The following is a 16,434-nucleotide window of genomic DNA, read 5'->3' on the forward strand; positions in this document are numbered from 1 at the left end:
GCCGCGGGGACGCGCAAGGGTGGGGTGCCCGAGTCGGGTGGGCCTGATCCGAGGGGCTGGGAAGGGACGGTCCCCTGGGCGGGGCGCTCGGAAGCCTCTGGAGCCTTCGCGGGGCGGGAGCGGTCGGAGATGCTGAGGCGCGGCGGGGGATGCGCGCGGACCTGCGGCTCTCCCGGGCGAGTGGGGAAAGAGGACCGCCCCCCAACTCTGAAATCCACTGAAAAGCCAAAGGCTCCACCGGGCGCACACGTAGAGCTTTGATGTCATTTTAGCAGATCAGAAGCCCAGAACTTCAAACTGAGAAATTCTGTTGTAGGAAGTTCCCGACCTAGGCAGACAGGAGAGCCCGGCTGTGGTTTGCGTGGTGCTAGGCTGAGAAACAAAACCAAAACCAAGAAGGGACACGGGCGGACATCCTCGGTTGATGTGTTTATTTGATTCACTGTTTGCTTCACCGCGCTGAGTGCCTTCACGCCAGCTGAGGTTGGGTGCGGGGGTGAAGCCAGAACAGGGCCCCTGCGGCATGTCGACAACTGCCTAATGGGAAACCTTCTCATTAATCAAAGAAGCGTGCTATTAAAGGAATCATTAAAAGCGGAATATGGAACTTTGAGAAACTGACCCCTTCCCGTCTGTTTGCTTTCGTTCCAAAGGTAACATTTTATACTAAGACTGAGCTGGCTTTTGTAAATTACACGTGTCCTCGCCCCCAAGATTCTGGAACAAACTACAGGGTGGTAGCGGCTGGATCTAACTAAAGATTTTGCTGACTGCTCATTATGGCCACGGCCACGGCCTTCGTTAGCTAGCTGTGTCTTTACCTGCTGTCCCCAAGTGCAGCCACAGATCAGGGCGCTCTCTCCATTTGATGGCGCCTAGTCCCTCTTTTCCACTGACTCTCTTCTCACAGGGGAGGAGATTTCAAACCACACCCCCTTGGGCTTCTGCACTCATACCCCGCCTCAGTGGAACATCAGTAGATAGCCTTCAGCAAGGACCCGAAGAGGAAAACTGATGGCTGGTGTGCGATAAAATGACATTCTACTTACACTTCTGCCAGCTGGTTGGTATTTCCCCTCGTTTGTTTGAAATCGGGAGGCAAACTAGAGACATCACACCCCTGTCCACACCTCCGTGCTCTGATGACAATTCACCCCCCACATTCCCCCCATCACCACCTTAGACCAAGCCAGCTTAGTCTCACACCCAATTTTTATCCTTCCATCCCCTCCAATCCATTCTCCAGCTGGAGTGACTTCCTAAAATAAATCTGATGATGTCACTCAACTCTTAACAGCTGTTCAAGTGGAGACTTGCTTGAGGATGCCCCCAGACTCCCTGCTTGACCCCAGGACCACTGGGATCTGGCCCTCCTGACTCCTCTGCTCTAGTCTTCCACCACACCCCCTACTCTGGAATACTGCTAAGCAGCATTCAGTCTTTGCAGTTCTTCAGATGATAATTGCATCATAAAGGACTTCTGCTGGTCTGGAATCCTCACCACTCAGGCATTTCCTCCTGCACCCCTTTCATTTAGCCCCCCCAAAATGATCTGGTTGAACATTAGTTCTGCAAATCACCCGCCTTCCTGAAAAGCTTGCCCTTCCCCCTCCCCCTCAGCCCCCTCATCCCCCATCCCATACCTGAAGTTAAGGGTCCCATGTTATCCTGCCTGCCAAGCCCAGTATATCCCGTCTATCTATTATCTCCCCCCTTAGAAATTCATATAGTTCCTGTCCTAGGGATTCAGTGCAGTGAGTGAGTATATCAGTGAATGAAAAAACAAAACAAAAAAAAAAAACCTTCCTCCGTGAAGTTTTATTTGTATTCTCATTGCTCTAGTTCATTCATTTTCAAGTGTTTTTATTTTTTCTATTTTTTTAAAGATTTTATTTATTCAGAAGGTAGAGATAGACAGAGAGAGCACAAGCAGGTGGGAAGACAGAGGGAGAAGAGGAAGCAGACTCCTCGCTGAGCTGGGAGCCAGACAGGGAGCTCAATCCCAGGACCTGGAGATCATGACCTGAGCTGAAGGTAGGAGCTTAGCCATCTGAGTCACCCAGACGCCCCTCATTTTCTAATGTTTTTCAAACATCTACCATGAGTCAGCCATTGTGCTAAATATCGAGTATACAGGAAGAGCAAAGTCAGATCTGGTCCCCACTCTCGTGGCACTCATGCTAGCACCTTGAATGGCTGCTCAGGTAGCCTGAGCTAATAGGCTGCTTCCTAATACCTTGTACCTGGCTCATGGAACTGCTGGATCATGGAACTGTTGAATCATTCAGAATTTTCTGGATCATTCAATGGCCTTCTTGATATTGTCCAGACATTTCTATCCTGATTAGGATAGAAAGCAGAAAGTAATGGATCCTGTGCACCTGCTCTGCCTCAGACCAGAAAAGGCAATGCTGGGAGCTTTCTGGAACGTGGACTTCATTCCAGTGCAAGACTGAGCCACGCCAGCCTTAGCAGAATAGAACTTAAGTAGGCCTGGAAGACAGATAAGCAATTACAAGACAGTGGAGGAAGTGTGTGTGATTCGCTATGAGGGGCCAGAAGGCTAATCTGGGGAGAAGTTCTCGAAAGACAATGCGTACAGCAGAAAATCACACTTCATGATAAGACATGTTGAAACAATGGCTCACAAACTACCACAATAATTCATTTCTAGCCAACATCTCTGGCTCTTCTCTCAGGGCATCATTTAGCACTTGCACAAATGTGACAACTAATGAAGAAGTTAACCTCCTTTGGATCACTGGGAGTGGTAAGGGGCTGGGAAGTAGCTCCTCTTTGGGTTAGAGTGCCTGATTCATTTTCCTAATGATGACTAAAGCCGAGGAAGCAGGCCTGGCTCACCACTCCGGTGAGGGCGGAAGTCCCCTGAATCATAGGGGCTGTTGACACCCACACCAGCAGGGGGCTAAGTCATGCTTACCTAGACTGGTGGCAGAGCTGTCTTCTTCCCAGCAAAGCTAAACTTTGGATGATGTGTAAAAGTAATAATCAGACAACCTCTGTTCTCATAGAAACAGCATCCATGGGGTGCCTGGATGGCTTGGTCAGTTAAGCATCTGTTGCTGGGATCAGGAGCAGCTTATCCCTCGCCCTTTGCCCCTACCCCCTCCACCCCACTTGTGTTCTCTCTAGCTTGCTCCCTCTCTTTATCTCTCTCTTTCTCTCTCAAGTAAATAAAATCTTAAAAAAGAAGAAGAAGAAGCCTCCATATGTGCACATGCACCGTTTCTCCGATACCTTATACCTGGCTCATGGAACTGGGGGATCATGGAACTCTTGAATCATTCAGAATTTTCTGGATCATTCAGTGGCCTTCTTGATATTTTCCAGACATTAAAGGATTACCTCAGGCAGGAAGAATAACTTTGAACCCCACCAATGGACAAATATTAAAAATAATTTCTCTAATATACCTCAATAAAAATGGATGAAATAAAAACAGATCTTTTTGTAACTTTTTTTGGCTTTCCATATCTATAGGGGGAAGGGTGTAGTGGTTATGAGCTTGGACTCTGGAGTGAGACTGTCTGGGTTCCTATGCTGGATCCTCTTCCTGGCTTTGTGATCCTCGGCAACTTGTGGAACCTCTCTGTGCTTCGAGCTTCTCGTCTCTAAATGAGGATGATGGCAGCACCTACTTCCTAGTGTTAAATGTTAAATGCATGAATGCACCCTGTTTCCTTGAGTGTAAGACATGCATTTTCACACTGAACATTTCTGAAGTTGAGGTGCGTTTTACAATTGACAGTGTGGCAGAGTTTAATTGTCACAGGGCTATGTGAAATAATGGTGCATCTTATCATCAGTCTTGTCTTAGTTTTAGATGTGATGAAAATCAGGATACAAAATAGAGCTTAGAAAAGTGCATAGCAAAAAAAAGGAAAGAAAGAAAGAAAGAAAGAAAGAAAGAAAGAAAGAAAGAAAGAAAAGTGCATATCACCCAGAAAATACTATATAAGTATTTAACAGGTTATAGATACAAAATATAAATATAGCTCCTCTGACTTCATCAGAGCCAATCAGTATAGCTCATCTTAAAACGTTTGTCCATGTTGGCAATGGCAGACCATGGCATGACTGATCCATTTGCCAGCAAGGAGAGAAACTGCTCTTCACACCTGGTGTGCGGTTGGAGGATACATCTGATATCCATCCCTGTGTCTTAGCAAGATCTCGGAAAGTATGTATTTGAGAGCTGCTGAGACACAGGTACCCTGAATGGGTTAATAAGGTGGCATCCCTCTAGGTCAATATGCTTTATCTATTTATTGGAGAGACTGGGTGCTCTGACACACAGCAGAGAAGTAGGATCTCTGACGGTGGGGCTCAGCAACCCAGCTGTGGCCCCAAACCTGCATACATCAGGGGCACACCAACACTGTATAGTTAACCACTACCTTTACAAGGATGATGTGCATCCGGCTACTGGAACTATCCGTCTAGCTACTCAAGAGGGCCCTTTGGAAATTTTACACCCCTCTCCAAGTGGCTAAAAAAGTATTGCTTTCTAATCATAAGCAAAGTATTGCTTTCTAATCATAAACAGCACCCTTCCCAAGAAAGGGTTCTTTATAAATATATATATTTTTAAATCATCACGTTTCTGGTAATGCTTTAGTGGACCTTGGAGACTTGTCCTATGAGTAACTCCCATGCCTCTTGCCACCAGCCATAATTCAACTCAATTTCTGGGCCCCAAATGGCCCAGATGGACAAGCAGGCAGACATAAATGGGTGTTGTATAGTTAGAAAGGGGAGCAAAAGCAGCTTCTCTTGCCTTTTATTTCTCGCTGATTACATGTTCTCTCTTAAAATGAATTCAACTGTCAATGTGAGAATGCAGAACATTCTGTGTTAAACTTTCATTATTTTTCATTCTCTTCATTGTGAACAATTTGTATAATTCTACTTATCTAGAACAAATGTCTATTTCCTTTGTACCAAGAAATTAAAAAAACAAAAAACAAAATACCTTCCCAACAGCAATCAGAAGAAGGAAATAAGGGCATCTGAATTGTTAAGGAAGAAGTAAAACCCACACTATTTGCAGATAACATGATACCATAAAATTTATGAAACTATAAAGACTCCACCAAAAAAATTACTAGAACTGATAAATGAGTGCAGTAAGGTTGCAGGATACAAAATCAATGTACAGAAACCTGTTGCATTGCTATACACAAATAATGAAACAAAAGAAAGAGAAATTAAGAAAACAATCCTGTGTTGCAATTGCACTAAAAATAATAAAACATCTAGAAATAAAAAATAAATAAGTTTGGAAAAAAAAAAGGAAAAATGTCTAGAAATAAACTTAAGGGAGGAGGTGAAAGATCTGTACTCTGAAAACTGTAAGTCACTGATGAAAGAAATTCAAGATGACACAAATGGAAAGACGTTCCATGCTCATGGACTAGAATGACCAATATTGTTCAAATGTCCATACCACTGAAAGCAATCTATAGATTTAATGTAATCTCTATCAAAATACCAACAGTATTTTTCACAGAATTAGAACAAAAATCTCAAAATTCATATGGTACCCCAAAAGATCCTGAATAGCCAAAGCAATCTTGAAGAAGAAAAACAAAGTCGGGGTAACACAATTCCAGATGTTAAATTATATGACAAAGCTGTGGTAATCCAAACAGTATGGTACCGACGCAAAAATAGGCACATAGATCAATGGAATAGAAAAGAAAGCTCAGATAAAGCCACAATCACATGGTTGATTAATCTTCCACAAAGGAAGCAAGAATATAAACTGGGGAAAAGACAGTCTCTTCAACAAATGGCGTTTGGAACAGTAGACAGCCACATGCAAAAGAATGAAACTGGACCACATTCTAACATACACAAAAATAAACTCAAAATAGATTAAGGACTTAAATGTGACGTCTGAAACCATAAAAATGCTAGAGGAGCACACAGGGAGTGATTTCTCAGACGTTGGCTGGAAAAGCATCTTTCTAAATACGTCTCCTGAGAAACAAAAGCAAAAATAATTCTGGGGACTACATCAAAATAAAAAGCTTCTGCTCATCCAAGGGAACCACCAACAAAACTAAAAGACAAGCTACTGAATGGGAGAAGATATTTACGAATGACACATCGGGTAGAAGATTAGTATCCAAAAGGTATAAAGAACTTATGCAACTCAACACGAAAAGAAACAAAATAATCCAATTAAAACAGGAGCAGAAGACATGAACAGATATTTCTCCTAAGATGGCCAACAAACACATGAAAAGATGCTCAACATCACTCGTCACTGAAAATCAAAACCACACGAGATGTCACCTCATACCTGACAGAATGACTAAAATCAAAACCACAAGAAACAGTAAGTGTTAGCAAAGATGTAAAGGAAAAGGAACCTTTGTGCACTGTTGGTGGGAATGCAAACTGGAGCAGCCACTGTGGACGACAGTACGGAGGTTCCTCGGAAAATTAAAAATAGAATTATCGTATGACCCAGTAATCACACTACTGGGTATTTACCCCCCCAAAATACAAAAACACTGATTTGAATGGATATAAGCAGCCTGTGTTTACTGCAGCATTATTTACAATATCCAAATAATGAAAGCAGCCCAACAGTCCATCAATAGACAAACAGATAAGGATGTGGAGATAAATACAATGGAATATTATTCAGCCACAAAAAAGAACGGAATCTGGCCATTTGCAACAACATGGATGGAGCTAGAGAGTATGATATTAAGTAAAATCAGTCAGAGAAAGGTAAATACCATATGATTTCACTCATATATGGAATTTCAAAAACAAACCAAGTAAAGGTGGTGGGAAGCAAACCAAAAAAGAGTCTTAACTACAGAGAACAGACTAGTGGTTATGGGGGGGTGAAACAGGTGAAGGGGATTAAGAGCACACCTGCAGTGATGAGCACAGTGTGATGTATGGGATTGCTGAATCCCTGTATTGTACATCTGAAAGTAATGTAACACTATATACTAACTACACTGGAATTTAAAAAAAAAAACTTTTCAGGAAAAAAAGGAAACTAAAGTTCTAGTAACATGTTTATAATAGAAAAATCAGAAAACTAGAATAAACAATTGTATACATGGCATGATCACACTGAACATAGGCAAAAAATAAAAGACTGACAATTCACTAATTGTCTAAATCTGCATGATAGGATAAGATTATTTTATTCTATTTTTGGATATTTTCAACAGAGAAAAATATCTTACAAGAGAAAAAAATTAACCTTTTTCTTTAGATGGGGAAGGGCAGAGGGAGAATCTTTTCTTTTTTTTTTTTTTTAAGATTTTTATTTATCACAGAGAGACAGTGAGAGAGGGAACACAAGCAGGGGGAGTGGGAGAGGGAAAACAGGATTCCTGCTGAGCAGGGAGCCCGATGTGGGGCCCGATCCCAGGACCCCAGTATCATGACCTGAGCCGAAAGCAGACGCTTAGCGACGGAGCCAGCAGGCGCTCTGAGAGAGAGAGAATCTTAAGCAGACCCACTGCTTGGGTGCATCTGAGACCACACAGTCTCTCTCTCTCTAAAAAAAAAAATAAATAAAGCAAATAATATTAAATTTAGAAAACACTAAATTTAGTAAGTATAAACTAAAAAAAAAAAACTCTCAGGAGGATTTCTTTCCACTGTTCATACATCACCAAGGCGCTTGGTCATCCTTCATAATACAAATACTTGGAGGCTCTGATGAAGCAAGAAGACTCAAATCCACACTCTCCAGATAACAGATAAACTGCTTGGTTTGGTTGTCTCATTTAACAAGACAATTTAATATTATTGCTAAATTAGTATTAGTGTTATTAATGTTAATATTATCTAGTATTTGTGGTAGCCTGTTGGGGATGCTATGACAACATACCGCATACCAGGTAGCTTGTAAACAACGAACATTTATTTTTCAGAGTTCTGGAGACTGGGAAGTCCAAGATCAAGGTGCCAACAGATTCATCGAGTAAATTTCATCACATCCAATCACCCCTGATTATCAGAGGCACCACTAAGGTAATTAAACAATTCCACATTCATGCTAAAACCCAAGAGGTTCATGGCATGTCATTGCCTTCCTTTGATTTGTCTAAAAGGCTTTATTGAGAAAAATGGAAAGGAGTACCAAGAACCATGATTTGTGTCCCTGCCCTCATCCCTCAAGAGTTCTGCCTATGTTTCCAGTGACGTCTAGAACGTGGCCTTGGGTCCCGGCTCACCCACAGGCCTGTCCCCGCCTCCTTGCCCAACACTGTGTGAGCCCATGGTTCTTGCAAGTTCTGCTATTAAAGATCCTGGGCATTTAAGGTCTTTTCTTGGCTTTATTAATCTGCTCCCTCACAAATGCAGGGCCCAACAATGAGGGCATCTGTTGCAATTCTAATATTAGCAACAAACACAAGTCACATCATCTTGTATAAAGAGAACATTGACGGAGGAACATTCGGTCACTAGCAGAGACATGGCAACATAAAACAAGGACCTCTGTCAACTGCTGGCCTGTCTGTTACTCAGGGGAGAGAGATGGAGGAAGAGAGATTAAATCTTCCCTCCTCCCTTCTGTTCTGCGGTCCTAGGGAAAGGCACATACTCTGCAGAATTCCCACGCAGGCAGAGAGTTGTGCTGCGACCCTCGGAGGACAGAGGTCTGAGAAGGTGAGTCAGAAACAACCGTGCTTAGGGCTAGGCATATGGAAGGTGTGCAGAAGGTATACTGAGCTAACAAGTCATCTGAATTACACACCTTGGGTCACACGACTTAGAGGACGCCAGGCATCTCCCCTTTTTACCAGCTCTAAAGGTAGGGTGACAGCATTTAGGTTTGTTGCCATGACTATGGGATCTCTGCAACCCAAACCAGCTGTTTAAAACAGGGGGTATGGGGCGCCTGGGTAGCTCAGTGGGTTAAGCCTCTGCCTTTGGCCTAGGTCATGATCTCAGGGTCTTGGGATCGAGCCCTGAGTCTGGATCTCTGCTCAGCAGGGAGCCTGCTTCTGCCTGCCTCTCTGCCTACTTGTGATCTCTCTGTCAAATAAAGAAATAAAATCTTTAAAAATAAATAAATAAATAAAACAGGGGGCATGTCTCAGAGATCGATGGGCTAATTCTAACCTCCAGAAACATTTCATTTGGCATTCAGGGCTTTTAAATTTGGTAATTAGCTGCCAAATTTTAAAAACCTGAAGATTTTTTTTCCCCTAAAAGTGCCAGTTGCCAGCTACTCTGGAAGATTCAGAAAATGGCAACGGCATGACCCCCATTCCCACAAAACCACAGAAGACTGGCCCCAGGGAGAGTCCTCGGTCTTCCTGCCGGGCTTTAACCAACATCTCCACAGTACCACTCACTTAGATAACTCCCGTGAGCCCAGGCGGAGGGCGAATTTTCCATCAGGGGTCAAGGGTCTCACAGGGAAGGTCAGGAGATCCTGGCCAGGTTTTCGCCAACCAAGCAGCCTCTGGCCGTGAGCAGTGGCAGGACCGGGTGGAGAGAGAGAAGGACCCCACTGCAAAGAAATCAAACTCCCACAGCTGAAAAGCCAAGCCCCATCCGCACAGTGACTTGAGTGAAGGGAACGGTGGGAGCCAACACAGCCTGGACACACCGTGACCCGCAGCAAAGAGAAAACAGAAGCCTGCACAGAGCCTTGTCACGTGTGCTGTTCCCTGGAATGAAGAAGGGAATGTCGGGGGCAGGGAAGGAAGAATGTGTCCTCTCTGTGTCTCTTCCTACTTCCACGGGGCAAAAGAGAAGGAAAACAAACCAGAACTCACTGGCACTTGCCAAAGACACTAAACTCCCATGCAGCCCTGCAGCCCAACTCCTCAGGGACCGAATGCTAGGTGGGTGGTCCTCATCTTGGCTGCACATGGGCGTGGCCCAGGAAGCTTTCAAAATCTTGTCCTGCTATTGAAATGAAACTGTGGGGGGGGGTGTTGAGGGAGGGCCACCAGACATCAGTATGTTTCAGATGTGATACCAACGGGCTGAGAACCACTACTCCCCAGCAATGCTCCTCAGCCTTAAACTTGACCATGACTCACCTGGGATCTGGTTAAAAATGTAGATTTTGAGTCATAGGTCTGGGAGGGAGTTTCCACATTTCTGCCAAGCTCAAAGGCCATGTCCATACTTCAGATCTAGACCGTGCTTTGAGTGACAGGAAATCACGGCCCTTTTCCTTTGTCTTTCTGTTTTCAAGTAGTTTAGCAAGGGAGACTGACGGCCTGTCACTTCCGATTCTGAAACGTTAGTAATAACAACAACAACAAAAAAATTAAAGTAATAATAATGTTATTGAAGTAATACAAAATAATAATAATATCAGTAATAGCAAGACTTTGTTGTGTGCTTTTTTTTAAAAAGGTTTATTTATTTTAGGGAGCTTGGGTGGTTCAGTGGCTTAAATGACCTCACTGGGCTCAGGTCATGATCCCAGAGTCCTGGGATCGAGTCCCATGTTGGGCTTCCTGCTCCTAGGGGAGACTGCTTCCCCCTCTGCCTCTGCCTCACACTCTGTCTCTCAAGAATAAACAAATCAATTCTTTAAAAAAATAAAAAATAGAGATTTATTATTTATTTTAGAGAAACAGAGAGAGAGCATGCAAGCGAGCAGGGAGAGGGGGCAGAGGAAGGGACTCCTCACACAGACTCCCCACTGACTGTGGGTTTCCTTCACCGTCACCAGGCTCCATCTCACAACCCAGGAGATCATGACCTGAGCCAAAACCAACAGCCAGATGCTCAACCGACTGCGCCACCCAGGTGCCCCTGTTGTGTGCTTTTTTGCCAAACACCATGCTGATGCTACACTTTTTAAAAATATATACACTCAACAAGAAGTTGTGGATAGCTTGTTCTTAACTTCGAGGTGGTTACTCCTGAGCATTTTACTTGTGGTGACTTATCTGATCTTCACGACCTGTCTTGTCATGGGTGCTGCTATGATCATTTCCATGTCCAGGAAGAGGAAGTTGAAGCAGAGACGAGGTCATAGTTTGTAAGTGCAGTCTCCAGGGCACCTTGGAGTTGTCAGTCACCTGCCCATGGTCACGCTAATAAGTGGCCAAGCTAGGCTTCAAAGCTCCATCTGCTTGACTCTGCTGACTGACTTCTTGGAAGGAAAAATGAATGATGTGTATCCTCTGCAAGTCGGTGTTCTTGGCACACTGCCGATATGGTGACTGTATCTTCTTGTCTCTTTAGCCCTTTCTTTTACCTTTCTTCTGGACAACCAGTGTGAACCCTAGACAAGCAGTTTAGGAGGTGTCTTTGCCCATTCGGGCTGCTGTAACAAAATACTATAAACTGGGTGTCTTAACATTTATTTCTCAGAGTTCCAGAAGCTAGACTTCCAAGATCAGGGTGCCAACATGGCCGTGTTCTTGGTGAGAGCCCACTTCCTGGTTTCCAGACTGCCACTTCTTCCTATATCCTCAGATGGTGGAGAGAGAAATCATCTCTCTCGGGTTTTTCCTTAGAAGGGCATTAATCCGTTCATGAGGGCTCTACCCTCATGCCCTAATTACTTCCCAAGGCCCCACCTACAAATATCATCATACTGGGGATTAGGGTTTCAGTGTATGATTTTAAGGGAACACATTCAATCCATGGCCAGGGGTGGGGGCAGATCGTGGGAAGACAGAATGAACATAGGAAATGGAATTTAAATGACTTGGCTCCCTGAAGGAGCCGAGGAATGTCAATGCCATGGGCAGAGGAAGGGCGGGGTCTGACAGCAAGCCCCACTCAATTTCCAGGGTGAAGCAGCCAGTGGGGAAAACTCAAAGCCAGCCCCCTTCCCCATGCAGAACTGGTGAGAAAGGAATAGAAATGTCTGGAGCAGTCCTCCTTCCCCCCAAACGATGGCAAGTGTCCATTTGTCAGCCAAAAAGCCAGCAAGAGGGCTGCCATCAGCCGAGGAACAGATAGAAACAGCTCGGAGAGCCCCACAGCGCTTTGGCCCTGAACTTGAGGTTGTGACTCCCTCAGAGTTCCATCTCTCAAAGGGTCTATAAAACCAGTGGCTTGGGGAGCCCCTGAATATGGTTATGGCTGCTGAGGAGGAGCTGTGGCATGGAGAAACTGCCTAGTGCTTGTCTGTGTCTCCAAACAGCTCCCAAACTCTGCGTTATGTTGTTCTCTGGGCGCCTAGTACAGTGCCAGTCAGTGATGGTGTTTAGCAATGTTTGTTGAGTGAATGAATGAATTGTGTTTGGAATATGAGACACAGAGTTTATTCTCTGGCTCTGCGAGTTATTTCAACCCCCTAGCTGAGAACTGGGTATCTTATTTTAAAACATACTTAATACGAAAGCAATAATGCTATCCTAGAGACTGTTCATTTATTTTAGCCGTTTCTTATGATAAACCAAAGGTAAAATAAAGTTCTTAGGGTCCTGGGGGTCATAGGTAAGTACAGTCAAGATGAAACCACCACAAGAGAAGGAAATTTAGGCCATCTGGTTCCTAAGGAGTTTCTCAGGAAAGAGAAACTTACTCAGTAGACCTTGGACATTCACAGGGAATGGATCCCGACATCTTCATCAATTCCTAATCCTTGCACTTTCCAGAATAGTAAACTTATCTGGACCTGGGATTTTCCTGGGCATAGCCTCTCTCTAAATCTACCGCCACTTCAACTCTCACACCTGATTGTCCACCTTCGAGTTGTTTTGCTAGAAAATGCCTGCTGCAGGCACCCCAGGAGCCAGGTGTCTCCCTCCTTCTCACTAGTGCCATTGTCCTCTGCGCTATTCACGTGCGGGCCTCAGCAAAGCTCCGGAATATCGAGCGCCCGCCACTCCTCAGAGTTGCTCCTAAGTAGCTGAAATGGCTGTTAACGGAGGGACTCACGCTCTGTCTGCTGGAATCCCTGCTAATGATAGTACAAGTCCGACACACGCCATGGGAGCAGGTCCAGCAGGGCACCGAAACTATAGAGCTCCTGCTCTCAGGATTTTCATTTATAGAAAAGACAGACCAGTTGACTGTCTTTAGAAAAGACAGACAGAGTGGACTATGAATTATGAGTGATTTCAAAGGTTCTCTGGTCCCCAGACTCTTCTATCCCCAGCTTCCCTAACACACCAACCACCATACTCACTCAGCAATCTTCTAGAGCGCCGTGCATTAACTGAGTTAAGATATTCTGTGCCTCCCCCTGAACACCGATCCCCACGGAGGCTCCCACTCCCTCACTTTTACTCTCTACCCCCTTTGCCGATCTGTAAGACCATTAAGGAGGCTCCTGCCACAGCCTCCAGCATTTACATGTGTTGTCTCTCAGCTATAATGATACCCCATGTCCTCATGGCACACTTGAAGACCACAGCCCCAAGAAACCTTCTCGGGGCGCCTGGGTGGCTCAGTGAGTTAAGCCGCTGCCTTCGGCTCAGGTCATGATCTCAGGGTCCTGGGATCGAGTCCTGCGTCGGGCTCTCTGCTCAGCAGGGAGCCTGCTTCCCTCTCTCTCTCTGCCTGCCTCTCCATCTACTTGTGATTTCTCTTTGTCAAATAAATACATAAAATCTTTAAAAAAAAAAAAAAGAAAGAAACCTTCTCGAAGTCTCTTCCCGTATCCCTAAAAGGCCACCCTATCAACTAGAGGCTTGTCATCCTCTAACCCCTTAACTCTGTATATCACTTATTTATTTATTTATTTTTAAGATTTTTATTTACTTATTTGTCAGAGAGAGACAGAGCAAGCCCAAGCAGTGGGGAGAAGCAGGCTCCCGCTGAGCAGGGAAACTGACACAGGACTCAATCCCAGGACCCTGAAATCATGACCTGAGCCGAAGGTAGCTACTTAACTGACTGAGCCACCCAAGCATCCCCGTTATCTCAGTTTTTATAATGAGAATCTAAGCTCCAGGAGAGTTGAAAGTTTGCCTTTTCCATTGTTGTGTATCCGATCCCAAGAACAGTGCCTGGTACCTAGTAAGTGCCCAGTAACAAGCCAACTGACTGACTGAATGAATGAATGGTCCCCGAAAGGGCTCTTCACATGAGATGTGGATCTTTGGAGAAGAGGCTCTGAGAGATGGGACAGAGAAAAGATGCTCTCTGAGGTCTAGAGGCTTGGAAGTAAAGCTACTCTTGGTAGAGGACCCTGAACATTAGGGCAGAAGGACCCTGGAGGCCAGCAAACAAGGGGTGTGGAAAGAAAATGCAGAAACCCAACAACACAAATGTTGGGTCTGTGTAGGGTTGCCCCTCCAACAAGGTACCCTTCCCCCACAGTGCTCAGCTCTGCTCCTCCCCAGTCCTCCCTTGAATCACCCGCCACTTACTGAGGGTTACAGCGAGAAGGGTGTCACTCTCACCCCACAGTGAGGGACAGTGAGGGACAAGGGCATGTGAGGAATTTCAGGGTCAGAGGCTGGCGTGCAGCATGGGAGGGCCAAGGCCCTGGAGCGAGGGGCTGTTCCTCACCCCGGTTCTGTCCAACTCCGATCGGTTTCCTTTCCGCTTATCTCTGCGGCCAATTCCTCGCAACGGTTTGTGGTTTCCTACTTCAAGGGATGACAGGTAACCCAAACACTGTGGGGGTGGAGGAGGGCAGGGAAGCAACTTCAAATCCATATAGAGCCACAATCCAGGGAAATAAATATCGTGCTGCAGATCTTTCTGGAAAGGACCCCATTTACACGCGGAGACTGAAACAGGGTCCTGGTTAATCCTGCTGAAGAATGCAGAGTCCAGACAGACAAACCGATAACTGAAACATTTTAATAAATCTTACAGGAGTCCCAAGACCCAAACACCAACCCTGCAAGTCCGGTTTCTTCTGTCCGTCTCACAAGTTTGGGCTTGTGAGTAATAATGACCCCAGCTAATATTTCTTTAGCACAATTTTGTTTGCACTGGTCTGAGCCGGCTGTGGGCGGCCTTCAGAGCAGGTGCAAAGTGGTAACAATTGCCCTTGCCTGAGAAGGGGAGTGGAGAGCCAGAGGAAGGAGCGACTTATTGACAGATTACTTAACACAACCGCGTAGGAGTCTGAATCCACGTTGGGTCTTCTGGTTCTTGAGCCTGGATGAAATCTTGACCTTGCCTTGGTAACATTACAACAAGGCCAAACACGACAAGGAGTGAAATTCGCAAACAAGCAAATGTGACCTCTTGTACAAATATGTGGTAGATCATGAGGGGAAAAAAAAATAAATAAGCTTTCTACCAGGGAGAGGAATGGGTGGAGGGCAGTTGGGCATTTTCTTACAAAGCTAAGTATACTTTTACCATGTGATACAGCAACTGCAATCCTTGGTATTCACCCCAATGAGCCGAAAATGTCCATCTACACATGTGAATGGACATGTGAATCTTTAGAGTAGTTTTACTCATAATTGTCAAAAGCTTAGAAGATGTCCTTCAGCAGGTGAGTGGGTAAATAAACAACGGTATATTCATACAATGGGATATTATTTGGCACGAAAAAGAAAGGAGCTGTAAAGCCACAAGACACGGAGGTAACTTAAATATGTATGACTACGGGAAAGAAGCCAATCTGAAAAGGCTACATACTGTAGGATTTCAGCTAGATGATATTCTGGAAAGGGCAAAACCATGAGGTCAGTAGATAGACGAGTAGTTGCCAGGAGGTTGGCAGGAGGAAAGGAGAAACCCAGGCAGAGCATAGAGGATTTTTAGGCAGTGAAACTACTCTTTGCTGTCTGTAAGGGTAGACAACACGTCAGCACACATTTGTCAACCCCACAAAATGAACACTTCCAAGAGCGAGACTTAACGTGACTATGGACTTTGGGCGAAAATGGTATGTTATTCCAGAGTCATCAGTTCTTTTTTTAAGATTTTATTTATTCATTTGAGAGAATGAGAGAGAGTACAGAGGGAGAGAGGGAGAAGCAGACTCTCCAATGAGCAGAGAGCCTGCCTCAGGGCTCGATCCCAGGACCCCAAGATCATGACCGAAGCCAAAGGCAGACGCTTAACCAACTGAGCCACCAGGCACCCTCCAGCTTCATCCTTTCTACCAACTGTGCCCCATGGGTGTGGAGGCTGATGGAGGAGCCTGGGAATGTGGGAGTTTCTGTACTTTCTGCTTCATTTTGCTGTGAACTGTTCTAAAAATAAATCAAGAAGGAAGGAAGGAAGGAAGGAAAGAAGTTAGTTCCCTTAATTAAAGAAGGGAAGAAAGAGAAAAGTCATGGGTAAGCCTGTGGGGATGCTGATGAGAGCAGCAGTAGAATGGAGCAGCTCAGAACGAGAGCATCGGAGAGCACGTCCTTGGCCTTGTGCTTGCCCGAGGGGCAGCGAGGATGTGTGATACCCCGCCACATGCCCTGGGCACCCATGGCAAGGTCATCCCACAGCTTTGCACACACTCTTGCCCTGTAACATTGGCACGTCGGTGAATGCTTGCTGCAGATTGCCAACTAGAAGGTGGCAAAGCAC

This window comes from Mustela erminea, chromosome 9, assembly GCF_009829155.1.
Source record: "Mustela erminea isolate mMusErm1 chromosome 9, mMusErm1.Pri, whole genome shotgun sequence".
Taxonomy (NCBI): domain Eukaryota; kingdom Metazoa; phylum Chordata; class Mammalia; order Carnivora; family Mustelidae; genus Mustela; species Mustela erminea.